The 14,188-nt window shown below is 43.9% G+C and overlaps 1 pseudogene; it reads left to right on the top strand.

Annotated features, from left to right (window-relative positions):
* Nucleotides 1-8,169: 8,169 nt before the first annotated feature.
* On the top strand, nucleotides 8,170-12,727 carry LOC123482492 (annotated as a pseudogene).
* Nucleotides 12,728-14,188: the final 1,461 nt, after the last annotated feature.

Raw genomic sequence — 14,188 nt, 5'->3', positions numbered from 1 at the left:
AACAACACTGTAAATATAACCTATATTTATTTGTTTATTTATTTTCCCTTTAATACTTCAACTACTTGCACATTGTTACAACACTGTACATAGCCAATAATATAACATTTGAAATGCCTATATTATTTAAAAACTTTTTTGATGTTTACTAATGTTTCCCTTGTTTATTTCCCTTTTATTTATTGTCTATTCCATTTACTTTGGCAATGTAAACATATGTTTCCCATGCCAATAAAGCCATTTGAATTTAATTGAATTTAATTTAATTGAGAGAGCGAGCGAGAGAGAGAGAGTATGTAGTGGGGAGAGAAGGGAAGTGTATTTATGAACCAGGGATTGAAAGAGTGAGGTTGGAGAGAAGGAGGAGGAAGTTGGTATACATTTACATTTAAGTCATTTGAGGACGCTCTTATCCAGAGCGACTTACAAATTGGTGCATTCAACTTTGGATAGCCAGTGGGACAACCACATCTTGATCACAGTAAGTACACTTCTTCAAACAAGCAGCTGTGAGAAAAGTCAGTGCAATCAGGGACAACTACATCTCGATGACAATAAGTACATTTAATTAAATAAGTCAGTGCTAGCAGGTGAAATAAGTCAGGTGTTACTTTAGACAAAAGACAGTGGTAGTAAAGGGGGGGTAGAAGGATTACTATTATACTATTCCAGGTATTCCTTTAAAGAGGTAGGGTTTCAAGTGTCTCCGGAAGGTGGTCAGTGACTCCGCTGTCCTGGCGTCATGGGGAGCTTGTTCCACCATTGGGGTGCCAGAGCAGCGAATGGTATGGTGATGTATTATGGATTGAGAGACTGAAGGAAGACGAGGAGACAGAGAGGGGTGGGGGGAGAGAAGAATGAAAAGAGGGTTGATGTTGTGGTGCATTGTGGGGGCAGCCGCTCCCAGCTGTCCTGACTACACTGTCGAATGGCACTCTATTCCCTACATAGTGCACTAATTTTTACCAGAGCCCTATGGGTTCACTGTATGTGCACTATATAGAGAATATGGTGCCATTTGGGACGCAGCTCTGACTCCTGACGCTGTGCTGCATGGCTTTCAGGGCCGTCTGGCTGTCGGCCAATCACAGGCCACGGAATCAGTGCCACTTGAGTTCAGTGTGTCACTGCGCACAGCCAGGGAGGGGAAGGGGGAGGGAGAGCGAGAGCGAGAGAGAGAAGGAGAGGGCAGACAGGGAGAGAGGAGATGGAGAGCAGGAGGGAGGGAGGAGATGCAGCTAGGAAGAAGAGAGAGAGAGAGAGAGAGAGAGAGAGAGAGAGAGAGAGAGAGAGAGAGAGAGAGAGAGAGAGAGAGAGAGAGAGAGAGAGAGAGAGAGAGAGAGAGAGAGAGAGAGAGAGAGAGAGAGAGAGAGAGAGAGAGAGAGAGAGAGAGAGAGAGAGAGAGAGAGAGAGAGAGAGGGAGAGAGAGAGAGAGAGAGAGAGAGAGAGAGAGAGAGAGAGAGAGAGAGAGAGGCAGGAACGGAGTGAGAGAAAGAGACAGCGAAGGAGACAGGCAGGCATGGAGAGGAGGGAAGGGGGAATGGGGGAGGGGAGACAAGAACCAGCACTGCATCTACCTGCAAACACAGTGCTACCCTGCACCACTCCCTAGTACCACTGCAGCATTTATCAATGACATTCTCACAGACGAAGAAACAGTTTCCTCACAGTGTTTGGTTTTCTTCCCTCTTATACACAATACATTACACAATATTGAAATAATACACTGTATTCTGTTTTGACAAATACAATACAATGTACAATAAATAATATGAAGCCTAATATGGAATATAGAAAATGCACCTCACATATTTTTATTTGATTTTGCTCGGACACATTTTATATCAGATAGAAGATTTGAATAAATACATATTGATGAGGCACCTGTCAAAATCTATAACGCCACCTTTCTCATCACTTCCCAGAGAGCTGTGCCTCTGTCTGTTATCTCTTTGTCCCAATGGCACCCTATTCACTATATAGTGCACTACCCTATGGGCACTGGTGAAAAGTACTGCACTATGTAGGGAATAGGGTTCCATTTGGGACACTTAATATATATCATCACGTCACACTGTACTTCACAATACTGTAGACCTGAACACTATCTTGTTGTCTTGTTTTCCATTTAATTTAAGATGTCATGTTTTCCTCCATACAAACCAATGGATAAGAAAAATATAAAGCTTACTGTGAAATAAATAGTGTTGTATCACCTAGCATTGGATTTCAATTTAGAACATAGTGATAGTTCTAGAATTGCTCCTTAAATGTTTTCCTTCATGTAACCTTGAATAAGGCTAGTATGTCTGGGGCAGAGACTGGTGTCTGGTGATATGGCTGCAATACATACACACATACACACACACACCTACACACACACAGCATGAAATTTATTACAGCCCAGCCAGTCTGGCTGTTATGTTATGTTAAGTAAAGTTGGTCATAAACTAAGGCTCTACCTATAGCCTAGTTTTACTACTGCTATAACCCACAGCCGTAAAAACATATTCAACTATGTCACAGCAGCATAACAGCCCTGTTTGTGTGTCTTCTGTGTGTCAGACAAAGAGCCTCTGCCAGTCCCTCTTTCCCAATCTCTCTCTCTCTCCCTCTCTCTCTTTATCTCTTTATGTCTCTCTCTCTCTCTCCCTCTCTCTCTCTCTATTTTGCCATACAGCCCCCCCCCCCCTAATTACTTCCATTGCACTTTAACAGTTTGCACATATTCTGACATGCACTTATCAGGATTGATAAGTGGACTGACTCTGTGTGGTTTTGAGCGTGGTCAGCCAGGGAAAACAGTGGGGGATAAGGTTGGGGTCAGGGAGTTTAGGCTGCGTGACAGTAGCATGGCACTAATGCCCAGGGGCAGGTGACGGTGTATCCTGTGACATAATGATTCCTGTGACGTGTCGTTTCCTGTGACCTGAGGCATCTGCTGCCCTTTAAGATGTAACTGCAGCCAACTGTGTCACTATGTCACTATGTCACGAAGTCAGGTGGCTGAGAGGACTGATTAAGCCCTGTCCAGCTAGGTCACTCTGTCTCTCTCTTTGTTTAACTCTCTCTCTCTCTTTGTTTATCTCTCTCTCTCTCTTTGTTTATCTCTCTCCCTCTCTCTCTCTCTCTTTGTATCTTCTCTGTCCCTCACTCTGCCTCTTTCTTTTTCTCTCTCTCTCCTCCTCTATTCAATTTTCAATTCAATTTAAGGGCTTTATTGGCATGGGAAACGTGTGTTAACATTGCCAAAGCAAGTGAAGTAGATAGTAAACAAAAGTGAAATAAACAATAAATATTAACAGTAAACATTACACTCAGAAGTTTCAAAAGAATAAAGACATTTCAAATGTCATATTATGTATATATACAGTGTTGTAACAATGTGCAAATAGTTAAAGTACAAATGGGAAAATAAATAAACATAAATATGGGTTGTATTTACAATGTTGTTTGTTCTTCACTGGTTGCCCTTTTCTTGTGGCAACAGGTCACAAATCTTGCAGCTGTGATGGCACACTGTGGTTTTTCACCCAGTAGATAAGGGAGTTTATCAAAATTGGGTTTGTTTTGAATTCTTTGTGGATCGCTGTAATCTGAGGGAAATATGTGTCTCTAATATGGTCATACATTTGGCAGGAGGTTAGGAAGTGCAGCTCAGTTTCCACCTCATTTTGTGGGCAGTGTGCACATAGCCTGTCTTCTCTTGAGAGCCAGGTCTGCCTCTACGGGGCCTTTCTCAACAGCAAGGCTATGCTCACTGAGTCTGTACATAGTCAAAGCTTTCCTTAAGTTTGGGTCAGTCACAGTGGTCAGGTATTCTGCCACTGTGTACTCTCTGTTTAGGGCCAAATAGCATTCTAGTTTGCTCTGTTTTTTTGTTTGTTCTTTCCAATGTGTCAAGTAATTCTCTTTTTGTTTTCTCATGATTTGGTTGGGTCTAATTGTGTTGTTGTTGTTGTTGTTGTCCTGGGGCTGTGTGGGGTCTGTTTGTGTTTGTGAACAGAGGCCCAGGACAAGCTTACTTAGGGGACTCTTCTCCAAGTTCATCTCTCTGTAGGTGATGGCTTTGTTATGGAAGGTTTGGGAATCGCTTCCTTTTAAGTGGTTATAGAATTTAACGGCTCTTTTCTGGATTTTGATAATTAGCGGGTATTGGCCTAATTCTGCTCTGCATGCATTATTTGGTGTTTTACGTTGTACACGGAGGATGTTTTTGCAGAATTCTGCATGCAGAGTCTCAATTTGGTGTTTGTCCCATTTTGTGAATTCTTGGTTGGTGAGCGGACCCCAGACCTCAGAACCATAAAGGGCAATGGGTTCTATAACTGATTCAAGTATTTTTAGCCAGATCCTAATTGGTATGTCAAATTGTATGTTCCTTTTGATGGCATAGAAGGCCCTTCTTGTCTTGTCTCTCAGATCGTTCACAGCTTTGTGGAAGTTACCTGTGGCGCTGATGTTTAGGCCGAGGTATGTATAGTTTTTTGTGTGCTCTAGGGCAACGGTGTCTAGATGGAATTTGTATTTGTGGTCCTGGCAACTGGACCTTTTTTGGAACACCATTATTTTTGTCTTACTGAGATTTACTGTCAGGGCCCAGGTCTGACAGAATCTGTGCAGAAGATCTAGGTGTTGCTGTAGGCCCTCCTCTATCTCACTCTATCCCCCCACCCCGCCCTCTCTCCCTGCAGCAATCAGTTAGACAGTCAGACAGTCGGTCAGACAGTCAGCCAGTCAGTCAGTCAGCCAGTCAGTCAGTACAGTAGCTTAAAGCCTCTGTGCTACAGACAGCTCTGTTCTGGGTCAGCTTGGGCTAATCTCATCTTCCTCTCATTAAAAGACCAACGGCTAACGGCTAACCACCACTAAGCAGCTGGGTGGCGTTGAGTGCCGAACAGCACAGCAAATTTCAGTAACATTACACCAGGAGCTGTCTGTCTATTTGGTCCATTGAGGCTAGAAAGCGGACCACATGTGTCTTAGCTCCAGAGAGCAGGGTGAATAGGCGCAAACAAATCAACAATTAAGTTCAGTACAATTTAGAATAGAATAGAAAATAATATCACCAAGGTTCCACTTATAACAAATTAGAACTTGTAAGGCTTGATGAAGCCTTCATAAACCCTTTCATAAGGCCTATATGTTTGTTTATTTTTTATTCTTAAAAGCTAATGCCAAGCTACAGCGCCTATATACTAAGGGTGGCAAATGCAACATGTCACATTTGGCAAAGACCAGATGTAATGACTTTTTCTGTCACCCTTTATGTGGTCTAACTTGCTTGTATTATTTGTGAAGCATTTGTGTCGTGCATATGCTTTACACATGTTTATTTGTTTTTTTTATGTGACCCGTTCAGAGTCATTATTATGTGAAGACGTTCAAGTAGGCCTAGGAAATGGTACATTGTCACTACCCCAGTTTATAATGCTGCTGTAGTCATGAAGTGGGCTGTATGTGTAGGGTGAAGTTGCCCCTAGACGCTAACCCTGGGTCAGGTTTGCATTTCCTCCACTGATCGTAGATCTGTACCTATAGGACTAGAGTTGAATGGGTGGACTACTGCTTTGTTTAACTAACAAACCGACATCCATGGGCAGTTTGATCCTGGGGACATACACCACATGGTGTTGTGGTAAAACAGGTTTTCTTAGTGGTAAAATATGCATGTAGCCTACATGCAGGCTTTAAGAGCACTAAAGCTCTCATCACTTTTTTTCCCCATAATGTTGATAAAGAAACACCTTTTATTGGAATCATATTTCCCTCTTGACTAAATATCCAGTTTGTTCTTTATTCACACCTTGATTGGATTGTGGTGGCGGCAGAATACCTGGCGGCAGAATACATTTTCTTTAGCATTAAAATACTCAGATCAAGCCCATAGACCTATACTCGTAGAACTACAATCTCTTTCTATGCCCATATTATTCCAGACCGTGAATGGAGCAGGTGAAAGGACAATATAATATGTTAAAACGAACCAAATCCTATATGGTTAAATTATTATTAACAGACAGTAGTATGGGACTTGTGATAGAGCACAATTGCTATTTCTGCCAGGTAGAAAAAGCTATTATTTTCATTTCGTTTTATATTCCATACCATAAATGCACTGTCCTTTCCGTATCTTCAAGTGGGTCAGATATCACGCACCGCACGTCTATAATGAAATTCCAGATGTTTGAAAGCCAGCATTCAAACCCCTAATACAAGACAATGTGACAATGCAACAACAAAAAGAGAGAGGGGGGTAGGAAGGGGGGCTCCAATAACAAGAGGGTCCCATCCCGCGTTCTCAGGTTCGGAGCGGTTGATATTAGCATAGCAATTGTGAGCGCAGAGTGAGGTGACAAAGGCGAGTGTTTCTCGTCTCAATGGCTCTGAATCGGTTTGAAATGTCCTTTGTGTTGAAAGAAGCGGCTCCCCCGCTGTCCCCCCGCCCCGCGGGGTCCTAGCCTGGCCAGAAAGGGCACGTTGGTCGCTGGATGCAGAAAGACCTCTCACCCGCCCCGCCCCTCCTCCTCCCAGCTCCCCACCATGCGGCTAACGTTTACATAATGCCCCACAATAAACTGAAATATGCAAACTGACAATAGCTATTGTCAATAGGACTGTATTGTTGCATGATATAGGACCTGTAGAAGAAGAAAAAAAGCGGTGAAGCTGTTATGTTATGTCTCATTGCATAATTTGTAGGGGGGGAAATATATTATAGAATCGAAAAAACACATAATCAGTAGTATACTTTACGTTTGAGTCATTTAGCAGACGCTCTTATCCAGAGCAATTATGGTTAAGTGCCTTGCTCAAGGGCACATTAACAGATCTGTCACCTAGTCAGGTCGGGGATTCGAACCAGCGCCTTTTCGGATGCTGTTCCAACGCTCTTAACCGCTAGGCTACCTGCCACCTTTATGAATGTTTGGGCTATTACCATCCTAACTCAATTTCCATCATTCAAACAATAAACACTGTTAAAAAATTGTTTTTTGATATATTGTAAAGTGGTTGTCCCATTGGCTATCATAAGGTGAATGCACCAATTTGTAAGTCGCTCTGGATAAGAGCGTCTGCTAAATGACGAAAATGTAAATGTTAATATCCTTTTACTATGCCTATTAAAGATTATAGCCTACATCACGTATTATAGTAGGGTATCCTAGCACTAAGCTTTAATATCTGGTCCAAGAGACCTAATTATGTATTGGGTTTTCCCCTAGTTTAGGACGCGGAGTGGTAACTCTCTCTGTCGCTGCGTACTTCACTGGTGTAAACATCCGCAGAAATGAATGGTGTTTGAACGCAACAATGAATTACCTGCTAGCTGTTGGTTTCAAGTCCCAATCAAAGAGGCAGAGGAGGGACACTGGTGTCACTGAGGCAAATGCCTGTCACGACGAGCGTGCCAATTCAGTGCGAGGATGTTTCGAAAAGCCTTCTACAGCTACAGTTATTGTTAGTGATCATTATATCCATGTGTCATGAGTCATGACATAGGCTTCAATGCTAAGAGCTGGCCGACATTTGCAGAGAGAGAAGGAGAGAGGGGAGGGAGAGAGAGAGAGGTTTTGCCAGAGAAAAACCTAACAAAAAGCTCATGTCTGGGCATGCCCTGCAACACACAGGGTTTTATTTATTCATTTAAAAAGCTTATCAGTTGAGATATGATAGTGACATAATGTCTGGGTTTTTGGCTTCATAACATTGAACACTTATAAGTAAACCATTTAAAATTTAACTTTTTTATATATACTATTACACGCTATGTTTTTTTTAGGATACTGTCAACTGTCAAGAACTCCTCTCATTTTGACGCATAGGCCTATGTGTAATTTGGGTTTTTTGCAGATTTTAATAATAACAAAGCGACGCATGCAATGGGCCGAAAAAGCTTTTTTGATTGACAATGCGCTATTTGACATACAAAGAAAAGCCACATGGGGCTATAACAACCGCATGACCTCATTTATTTACATGGGCTTGTAATAAACATGCGCGCGCTCAGGAAGAGACTATTATTTATTACACAGTAGGCATAAACAACAAAGCTCCTCCATGAGGAAGTCGGAATATAAAGTCGGAATATAAAGGCATTTATTTTCTTATCAAAAGAGACTACAAATTTGATGTAGAGAGACAACAAAGGAGGGAGTGTAGGCTATTTCTTTCAGGGACTGGGGAAGCGCTTCTGTGACCTCCCATTCCACCGCGCCTGTCCAATCGGTTCCGGCTATGCACATTTCCCAAGCTGCGCCGCACCGACCCTGCCCTGGTGGGTGACGTCATTCGCACATATCCCCAGTAGTGCTGTCTGGCTCTGCAGCAAGTCAGACAGAAACAGAAAAGAGCTGAGTGTGTGAGTCCAGTCGGGAGGGGCTCTTTGAAGGAATATTACCACCGCCGGCGTTCAAGCAAAGCCAACCTACAACTCTGGAATAGGCATTTATGTGCCCTCCACAAGACGCATTTCGGGAGTCGGGCTCAACAACAAGAAAATAGGTCCCTTTGGGGTAGGGCGGATTGCTTGCACTGGTTTTGTAACTGCGAGAGGAGAAAGAGAAAACCGCACTGATTTGCACCATTGGCTTGAAACCGGTCGAGTGCCCCATTTTCCCCATCATCACTCCTTTTCCAACCCAGCTTCCGTGTTTTCCCTTCTTTGTTCGCGCTCAGTGCTCCAGACTGCAAAAACGAAAAGATGCCTAGCTCGCTGTTCGCCGAGATGGAGAGGAATGGGAGCAACCAGGAGAACGCCCTGGACGACCAGAGAGCCCTGCAGTTAGCCCTGGACCAGCTCTCCTTGCTCGGCTTGGACAACGACGAGAACGGGCTATATGACAACGAGTCTAGCCGGAAAAGAGTGTCAACATGACCGAATGTGTCCCTGTGCCTAGTTCGGAGCATGTAGCTGAAATTGTCGGTAGACAAGGTGAGTAGGTTACTGTATTTGCTTTTCATTTTCGCTGTTTCTTTGTTAGGATGCAATCTTGCAACTATAGCCCGCAGCTGGCCAGAGTCAGTGGCTACAATCTTTCACTGACTGACTGTAGGTTAGCATAGTCTGGGCGTTAGTTTGCTGTTACACATACATGCAGAATCTGGGTTTCCCCCTCCCTTCCACTGCAATATGCCAGTTGTTGTCCACGGCAAAACAAAGGCAAGCGGAGGAATAGTTTGGCTGCTACCGTAGCGCTCATACATATAGACAGGCAGAGCTCTGACGGGGGAGTGGTATATATCCACAAGGGATCCACTCCTTTTGTCATGTTATAGCGATCTTGTCCTAGATAGGCTTTTGCATCAGCCCACGACGCCAGTGATTTTTCATTCCTCGGCTGCTTTCCTCAACTGTTCCCCATTTTTTTCCAATGATGAAATGGTTACAGCCGGAGACCGTTGGAATATAACTTTATGCATAAATGGCCGGAAATTGAATCAATAAAGTAGACTTATCTATGTTCGTATAACCCCCGTGAAATGAAATGGATCATGACAGTTAGTGGATGTTTCCTGGGTATTGCTCCTATCATATGTTGTTGCTGTGCTAAGGGGAAATCATGGATTCTGCACCCCCCCCTCTTTACTTGTGCTATTTTTGACCTCATCTGGCATAGGGGCATGATAGTCCTAGAGCATGTGGTTTGAATTTATCCCGGATAATATAGGGTGAATAGTTTTTCTTGCCTCTCTGAACTAGCTGAGAATAAAAACACAAACTCACACGTCACAGCTGTTTCAAGCAGCACATAGACCACATTTCCACCCATGATGAAATTATGTTTTTTGACCCTCTCAAACATTTTGACATGCACTTACTGTCACCCTTTCCTGTGTAACCACAGGATGCAAAATCAAAGCGCTACGAGCCAAGACCAACACCTACATCAAGACGCCCGTGCGTGGCGAGGAGCCGGTGTTCGTGGTGACAGGGAGGAGGGAGGGCGTCGCTATGGCCAGGAGAGAGATCATCTCTGCGGCCGAGCACTTCTCCATGATCCGGGCCTCCCGGAACAAGAACACAAGCATCAACGGGACGACGGGAGGTGGTACCCGGCCCCTGGACCCCCAACCTACCGGGTCAGACCACCATCCAAGTCCGCGTTCCTTACAGGGTGGTTGGGCTGGTCGTGGGTCCCAAGGGGGCCACCATCAAACGTATCCAGCAGACAACCCACACCTACATAGTGACTCCCAGCCGGGACAAGGAGCCCGTGTTTGAGGTGACGGGCATGCCTGAGAACGTGGACCGCGCTCGGGGAGGAGATCGAGGCCCACATCACCATGCGGACTGGTGGCCTCATTGAGCTCCAGGACGAACGACTTCCATGCCAACGGCACGGACGTCGGGTTTGACATCCATGGCCACCCCACCCTGTGGTCCAAGCCCAGTAACCCGCAGAGCGCCGCCCCGACGGCTGGACGCAAACCTTTCTCCAACTACCGCAACGACTCATCATCCTCCCTGGGCAGCGCGTCCACAGATTCCTACTTTGGCACCAACAGCGGCTCGCGTATGGCGGACTACAGCCCCCCCTCCCCGGCGCTCAGCTACACCGCCACCAACGGCAACAACAACAACAACAACCTGAACATCAACACCAACGGGAATGGCTTTGTCTATGGTGGCGACGTCATCTCGCCCGACTGCACTGACATGACCTTCGGCGACACCTCGCCCGGGTTCAACCCCACGCCGGCCCCGCCCGGCCTCCTCCTAGTCCCAGTACGAGCGGGGGATGACTCCTCCTCCTCCTCCTCCAGCTCCCCTACCTCCACCTCCTCCGCTATCTACCCATCAGCCAATGCTTCCACGAACGCCAACGGGATGGCGACGAGCCAGAGGAGGATGAACGGCGGCTCTACCCCCAGCCTCGCTTGTCCCCACCCCTCCACAACAACCACGCCGGAGGCCCCACCGATCACCCCCTGGCCCGGAGAGTCCGCAGCGACCCGGAAGGAGGCCCCTGGGCTTCACCGGGTACCCCAGCTCCAACGGCATGGCCTCCCTGCCCGGGCCCCACCTCCCGGGGTGCCCTGCGACTCCTCAGCCTCCTCTTCATCCTCTTCCTCCTCCACCAGCCGGAAGGGCAGTCGCGACTGCTCCTTGTGCTTCGAGAGCGAAGTAATTGCAGCTCTGGTGCCCTGTGGCCACAACCTCTTCTGTATGGAGTGTGCCAACCGCATCTGCCAGAGGAGTGAACCCAAATGCCCCGTGTGCCACACTGGGGTCACTCAGGCCATACGTATATTTTCATAAGACGTTGTCTCTATGACTCTCTGACTATGATGTTATTACCAAGATGACCAAGTCTTTCTTGACTGACAATATTACCAAGATGACTGGGTCTTGACTACGATAGCAACAACCACAACTAAAACAAGACTCTTGTTCTGCTTGAAAGGATCCTATACCGTAATGTATGGGGATATATGTTTGTGTATATACATATGTATGTATAGGAAAGCTGCAGTATCCAAAAAAGGGACAGACAACCCTCATCAGGGCTCCGTCGTAATTGTTTATAACGTACTGTAGCTTGAGGGAGAAGGATATTTTCAACATCTACAAATGCATGTTTCAAATACTCCAGCATAGTAATCAGTAGTCGTAGTAATGAATTGTACACAACATTTATGAAGTTAGGAGAAGGGCAGAAAGGTCTTGGACTGAGGTACTTAAGAGTCGTTTCGTCAGACTGTTAAGCAGAGAAAAGCCTTCCAGTTTCACAGATCCAATGTAAGAGGGAGACACGGTGAAGAGAAGGAGAGGAGTTTGTCAGGACAGGACTATTGACTTATTCAATTCTTGTAAGGTGAAGATACTGCAGTTTAAGGTCAGCCAACCATGTGAGGGAGTACAACAACATATCCTGCTTATATATGTATAGAATGGGGGAAATATTCCACACATCGATGAAAAAGTTGTAATATTAATTACGTTAATACAGATTGAAGTATGTTATTCTTTTTTGACTTGAAAGATTATATTTCGTATTGCAAAGATGTTTACAAATATTTTTATTTAAGTTCAGTGAACTTTTTTGTAGCTGGGTTCAAATATTGTTTATTTTTTTGTATGACCTTATGGCAATGATCACTGTATTATTTTAATATCACACAGACTGTGGGAGGAAATACAAGAACCACAAGGATGTGTATTTACATTTGACAGTATTCTGTTGGGATGGAGTTTTTATATGTTCAGCAAAAATGTCTTTTAAATCGCTTCACCCAGCATATTTTCTATTCAGTAATATAAAGCATATTTTATTCTATATTATTACGAAACGTTGAAATGTATAAAACTTAGTAAGTAAAACAAAAAAGGACAAAAAAAACGTTTATGCTTTCTAAAAATTTGTATGAATTAGATTCCAGTGGGACTTACAGACTTCTGTTGCACCACTATAGTTTTAATATTTCTATTTTAATACATTTGTTTACCACTTGTTTATGTATATGTAGGTGCTGTTACTTGAGTGTAAATGTACTTTATTGAGCAAAGTTTAAGAACAAAGTATATTTTATTTTATGATAAAGGGCCTTTAACCTCGCGGTCAAATACTAATGTTATATTTGCAGAGACAAGATTTGAAAATGTATCGAGAGTTTTATTTTTCTGACAGTTCTACATGATAAAGTAAAACTTAAGTAACGGTGCTATTTTTCTTTTATTTTTAAGTATTTCTATATAAGTCCAATAAAAAAAATGGTACATTCATGAGTTGTCTGCTTCATGTCTTGTTTATATCATGAATTACTTGTCATTTAGATCTATGTTAATGTCCTACTATTCTGATGGTTCAGTTGGTTGGAGCATGGGGCTGCCAACACCAGCCGTATTCAGGGCATTGCAGACAGAAGCCAACACCAGCCGTATTCAGGGCATTGCAGACAGAAGCCAACACCAGCCGTATTCAGGGCATTGCAGACAGAAGCCAACACCAGCCGTATTCAGGGCATTGCAGACAGAAAATAATAAACAAATAGCTGATTTGATTAACTTTATTATCTCACCATGGGTTCAAATTCATTTGATCATTTGCTTAAAAAGGAGGCAGGACATAGCACACAGTACAAACATAATGTAATACAAAACAGTCAAATGCAAAGAAGAGAAGTGAAATACTGATCCATAATAACAGTGAACCTGATTGCAAACCCTCTACCTTACAGATCTCTATCTGAACGTTCTATAAAACTACATCCTCCTGAACAGGCCCCAGTGCTCAATCAATGTCTGCATGGGTCTCACACTGAGCACACACACAGATACCTTAAATCACTTTGCATAAAGGCATTTGCTATGCTAATGACCATATTGTTTAGCTGAAACAGACTGTGCAAGATACAGTGAGAAAGTGAAGAGTCCTCCGCACTGTTTCAGTTGAATGGGTTTCTGCACATTTGACCCCTCTCTCTTCCCTAATGAAGTCAGCCAGAGTGTTGGAGGGACCAACATTATTAGCTTTGGCCTAATTATTTCTCTTGAAGGTGGAGGGAAAGAGAGAGAGAGGAGGAAGACAGGAGAGAAAGAGGCCTGACTGCGCTGCACTATTGCTAATTAGAAATGTTACTGTATGTGACCTATTCTGGTACAAATGAAGTCACTACTAGATCAACATCTATGGCTCCTTCTAGGTCTCCTTTGTCAAACACGTCAGTCTTGAAGCTAATTTTAGTTTGTGATGTATTTTCTTTGATTAAAGAAAACATGTTTGTACCCATTATTGAGTATAAGGGTGTATAACATAAAGAGTACATTTCGTATAGGTAGACCAGTATAACATAGGAGTACGTTTCGCATAGGTAGACCAGTATAACATAGGAGTACGTTTCGTATAGGTAGACCAGTTTAACATAAGAGTATGTTTCGTATAGGTAGACCAGTATAGCATAGGAGTACGTTTTGTATAGGTAGACCAGTTTAACATAGGAGTATGTTTCGTATAGGCAGACCTGTGCTGTTGTTGACAATGAATTCAACAAGGCAAAGTGACTGGTGTAAAACTGCACAACATGAGAAAACTAGTATGAGACTGTTGAAAGGGCAAGAGAAGAAGTGAGACAGTGACACAGTACTTCTGTAGCAGTTTGCTTTCTTTTTCCTCCCCCCTCTTCATCCTCTTCCTGGTCCTGTGTCATGTGTTCGGCTCCAGGGTGAAGTTTCCCCTAGATGCTG

The sequence above is a fragment of the Coregonus clupeaformis genome, chromosome 34 (genome assembly GCF_020615455.1).
Source record: "Coregonus clupeaformis isolate EN_2021a chromosome 34, ASM2061545v1, whole genome shotgun sequence".
Taxonomy (NCBI): domain Eukaryota; kingdom Metazoa; phylum Chordata; class Actinopteri; order Salmoniformes; family Salmonidae; genus Coregonus; species Coregonus clupeaformis.
This window is presented reverse-complemented; position numbering and strand designations above follow the sequence as displayed.